General features: G+C 43.8%; 1 pseudogene; it reads right to left on the bottom strand.

The window, feature by feature from the left end:
• Positions 1 to 3,631: 3,631 nt before the first annotated feature.
• Positions 3,632 to 5,110, bottom strand: LOC103249191 (annotated as a pseudogene).
• Positions 5,111 to 5,334: the final 224 nt, after the last annotated feature.

Here is a 5,334-nt window from a genome sequence, read left to right as displayed (position 1 = left end):
CTCCAAGAATTTGTTTCTAGTTGTCAGTCTAGTCCTCTTGTTCCCACGAAAGACCATCTGGTCTCTGAGATGAAAGAAACAGACAGTCGTGATGGTGCCAGTCCTCCTGCCATCTCCCCCAAGAATGTTTTTCTATCACCAGCCCACCTGCTATCTCACCCATAAACAATACACCTACATACCTTCTGATTCCCTAAAATCCAAAGACATTCAAAAATTAACATTTGTGTCTTGAGATTTTGTTTTGCAGGCCGTAGCCCAATTTCTCTTGTCTACATTATTACCTGAAACTCAGGCCTCTGGCATGCTAACAGCTAATCACCATGGCAACAACAACAGCCCCCCCATCACATTCCATAGCAATGTTCTTTGTAAAACAATCAACTCCCATTGCCAGCCTCCTGGAAAAAAACTTTATAAACCCCCAGCCTCAAGCATTCAGGGCCATGCTGTTCTCTTAGTGTCTTCTCCTCTCTTAGGGAAGTGGATAAACTCTATTTCTGATCTACTTTCTGAATAAACTCTTTTTTCTAATCTACAAAGGTGCAAATCTTTGCTTTACCCATGGCACTGACTCCACTCACCAACCTAACATCCCTTTCCTCCTGGGCTCCTTATACCTGAGCATGCAGTGTTCTCCATGCCTGCTGATCACATCTTGCAGTAAGCATAGTAAGAGTTTTTGTGCATCCCTTTCTTGAGGCAGTTGGCCCCTTGGACTGGTTCAGACAAGATCAGGCACACCTGGATCAATGCCCATAACCTTTGGTTACATTAAGTTCACCATAATACTAAAAATCCCACCACTAGAGAGAAATCACAGTCATTTTGAGTACAACATATGAAGAATCATATGCAACATATGAATACTCACACTACACCTGCATACCAGAAACCTTATCCTTTTCATGCGTAACCCCTCACTCTGCCCTAAGGAAAAGGCTAAATAACTGTGTGCCTTTTATACTTGTAGGTGGCCACTCCTGGACCACCTTCCCTGTAAGTTCCTGAATGAAGCCCATGCCTTGTTCATTGTGTTCAGACATTTCTTTAGCCTCTCAGACACAGAACCTCTTTGGGGGCTGGCATTGCAACCTTGCAAAGCTATCTCTTAGGAAAATTTGAATCTGTAGAGAATCTCTTACCCTAGGAAGAGTCTGACACTTTTTAAGGCATTTATCACCTTTTCTCTCTGAAGCCTGCTACTTTAGAGGCTTTGTCTATGTGACAAAAACCTTGGTTGCCACAACTCCTATTATTATTATTATTATTATTATTATTATTATTATTATTATTTTGAGAAAGCAGAATTTATTGAAAGGACGGAAAAACTCTCAGAGCAGAAGATCCAAGGTGGTTGCCCAACTCCTCTTATCTTAACTCAAACATTTCTTTCTGCCAATTTAAAATTGTTTAGGCAGAGCTTAACTCTTTCCACCAATTGCCAGTCAGAAAATCTTTAATTCTACCTCTGAACTGTAAGCCTCCCCTACTTCAAAATGTCCCACCTTTCCTTGTGGAACTAATATAAACACCACATGTATTGATCCACATCCTTGCCTGAAAACTCTGTCTCCTCAAAAGGTATAAGACCAAACTGTAACCCAACCACTTTAAGCACATGCTCTTAGGACCTCTTGGGGCTGTGCCATGGGCTTAGTCATTCATATTTGGCTCAGAATAAATCTCTTCAAATATCTTAGAGTTTGACTTTTTCATCAACAGCGATGAGGGGCCACAGGCCACTGCAAGGGCCCAGGGAAATCCTGGGCACAGTCAACTGGCCAGTATGTGCACCGGATCTCACTGCCAGTAGCCTCTGAGCACAAGGGCAGTCCCACAGTGTCTGGAACAGCTGACAAAGCCTTGGGTGATCCCCATTTGCCTCATGGGGCTTAGCCCCCCCCCCCATGGTCTTGGTCAGCCCTCAGAACTCTCCTACATGCAGGTTGACCCAAACTGTCATCTGTCTACAGTGTGGGGCACTAACTGGTCCCAAAGACACATCACTCGGGGTGCCACTGCCAGCCACAGATGGCAGGAGCAATACCTGCACATGATGCCAGGCTAGGTACTGGACAGCACCCAGTACAGTCAGTAGACTATAAGGAAAAGATCAGCAGTGACCAGGAGTGGGGCTTTGGCAAGGCTTGGGCAGTACTGCAGAGGCCTGGGGAGGGGCTTGGGGGAGAACTCAAACACAGACCACCAGAAAATATGCCAAGGGATTCCACCACAGACTCAGAACCAGGACACTGCCTAGAATAGCTGCTGGCCTGGGCACCTCAAACTTCCTACAGGCCCTGGCCCTTACACAAGGTGCAGAAGCAGCCTCACCAACATACAACACCGTGCACCTGGTGAAGGGAGTGTGAGACTGTACTTGCAGGTCAAGCCCCATGCAGCAGGATGATGAGGCAACACCTGCCCAAGCAGGAAGGGATCCTCCCTTACCACCTTGACCCCAAAAGTCCCCAGACCTACACAGAAGCTGCAGCTGGGACTAGAGGTGGTGCTAGGAATGGAACTATGCCATCGCTTGACCTTGGACACCTGAGAGACAACCCAGAGCATTCCAGGGGCACCAGGAAGGACCAGGCAGAGCCATCACTAGCCATCCAGATGTCTAAGTCTAAATTCACTGTCATTTTGCTTATGGATGGCTACTTGTAAGTCAGATTATTCGGTATAGGCTAGACATAGATAAGTTTCTTGTCCTAGGGTTAAAACAGGATAAAGTATTCAGACATTTTTCTTATCAGCACACCAGACCTGACCACTCTGCTGGCTGGAATGTGGACTTACTGGCACAGGCCCCCCTTTCAGATTATGGTTGGCATAATCATCATTGTAAAAGTCTATCAAGTTTCCTGTTAAAGGCAAATGTACTTTCAGGAAAGCCCATCAAAGGTGGAGAAATGGTGAGCATCAGTTCTCGTAAAGGGGGTGCCACCTGTCCTGAATGAGAGAGGTCTGAAGAGGGATAGCTCAGTAGTGTGTAGTGTAGAGAGGCTACCGAAGGGCTTGTGCCCAGGGGGCCAGTGCAACATACCTCCTACAGTGTGGTGCTACTGAACAGCCATGCTGATTTGGCTGAATTACAGAGCAGGGTTTCCAGGGCTGGGGATGGTAGTTCCATCTCCCTCCTTCTCTGGTTATCCTCGGGGATATGTCTTCTTTCAGGCACACATGATGCTTCTCCTGGGTTGTTGTAACTGGCACTTCTTTAACAATAATTGGTTTGTAGGGAAATGGGCACATGGAACTTGAGACAAACCTGGGCCAGGGAATTACTTCTACTTGTTTCCAGAAGACATGTGTCTCCTACACTCTTTCTTAGTAACAAAAGACAAACTGTAGAACCCAGTATTTAGAATCTGCCCACTTTGAGTTATTGAATGCATAAGGAAAAGATTAGTATGTCCATGTAGCATGCAATAAAAATATTTTAAGCCAACTTTATTGAGCTAAGATTTTTAGAAATAAAGATATTTATTCACATAATTTTACACTAAAGTCAAAACTAATAAATTTTCCGTGGTAATGATTTAAGTGCAAGTGACACTTGGCTTTCTTGCACATTCATTTGTTTCCTTCAAAGTAAAGGCAGATCAGTTGTTCTTAAGTCACCCTAGTTCTGCGATAGGGAGACTTTGTTCCTGGCATGTTTTATTTTCAGTTCAGACATTTCTATTAGATTCTTTCTAAATGCTTCTACTCTCTTTCATTTTAAATGTATTCTACTGTTGAAAATTCAGAAAGCTGTTTAAATTTCTGGCAGCAGGAATGCTGGTGTGCCTCAGCCAACGTGATGTCTTTGCTTTTTAACCAGACCTTATTCAGAGATTTGTTTGGGTTCCCATAGTTAATGAGTTTTGGTATACCAGTAAAAGGGATCCTTAGTGGCCTCAATGTTGACCATGTAGTATTGGAGGAGTTCTGTCAGCTTAAAACCTTTGTCTGATAAGACTCGATCCTCTTCTTCCCTAAGTTTTTCAATAGCTCAATAACCTTCAATAGGTACTTTTTGATGACTGTGGCATCTTCTAAAGCCAGACTGTACAAGCAGGCTGCAGTGTGGGTGTAGTCATTAGCAGCATCTTTATGAGACCTGGTCATTTTGTCAGTTTTCACAAATAAATCCTTGATCCTATTGTAATAGTTAATAAGGAAGTTCCTCTTTTGCTCAAAGAAGTCATCTATCTCCTTAACTTCAGAAAAAAAAGACGTTATCAGTACTTTTCACCACTTTTATGAAAAAGCCACCAAACATCTCTTTGGTATTTTTTCTGCCTAACACTTAGATCCTGATCATATTTCAAGAAACCATGAAAGTTTCTGTCTTTATTGAGAACAAGGTAAGAAGAAAGCTTCATTGGAGGACATAGTCTTCTTAAAGGCAGCAAGAAATCCAGCTCCCAGTTCTTGTTTCATCTTAGCAAATTTTTCTTTGGTCATAGACCCTTCACCTTCTTCTATTTCTGCATCTTCTCTCAAGAGCCATCAAAGTCAGGCTTTGAAAGAGTAGGTGGAATAATAAGCTCAGCATCATCTGTTGTTTCAGTAAGGGTGTCATGTAACTGCACAAAGCCTTCATGTTGCCTTGTCACTGAAAACTTTGGACTCTGACTGGGTGTGGTGATTCATGCCTATAATCCCAGCACTTTGGGAAGCCAAAACAGATGATTGCTTGAGGCCAGGAGTTTGAGACCAGCCTAGGTGACATAGTGAGACCTCATCTCTTCAAAAAAATCAAAAAATTATCCAGATGTGGTGGCACATGTCTGTAGTCCCAGCTACTCAAGAGGCTGAGGTGGGAGGATCATCTGAGCCTTACAGGTTGAGGTTATGGTGAATTATAATCATACCACTGCACTCCTGCCTGGGTAACATAGTGAGACTCCCAACTCAAAAAAAAACCCTCTGGGCTCTGAAATGGGGGCAGTGTGATCTTAGTGTGCTCTGTGAATTTGACCTTCTCTCTCTCACTGGGCACATCCCATGTGTCAATTTCAAGTGAGAAGTCAACATTTAGGTCCACAAACATAAATCTCAGTTTGCTGCAGTCCTCTTCCTGCTGCTGCTGCAGCAACTCAGGAACTACAGTCATGGTAACAAGGAACTCCAATGGGGCCACCTGGCCTTGCTCTGCAAGGCATACAGATCACTGACCACAGAACCATGTTGGAATACAGAGCCACAGACACTCCCCGAACAAGGCATGTCTCCACCATAGCTTTATAGCAAGACTTGAAATCAATCTTCTGACTGTTCTTCTCCCTTAAGTGAATTATATTTTGGGAGAATGGGCCCCTTGTAGTATGCTTGAAATGT

The sequence above is a fragment of the Carlito syrichta genome, unplaced genomic scaffold (genome assembly GCF_000164805.1).
Source record: "Carlito syrichta isolate Samal-C Ts95f unplaced genomic scaffold, Tarsius_syrichta-2.0.1 Scaffold117951, whole genome shotgun sequence".
Classification (NCBI taxonomy): Eukaryota; Metazoa; Chordata; class Mammalia; order Primates; family Tarsiidae; genus Carlito; species Carlito syrichta.
The sequence above is the reverse complement of the archived record's forward strand: the minus strand, read 5'-3'. Positions and strand labels throughout refer to the sequence as shown.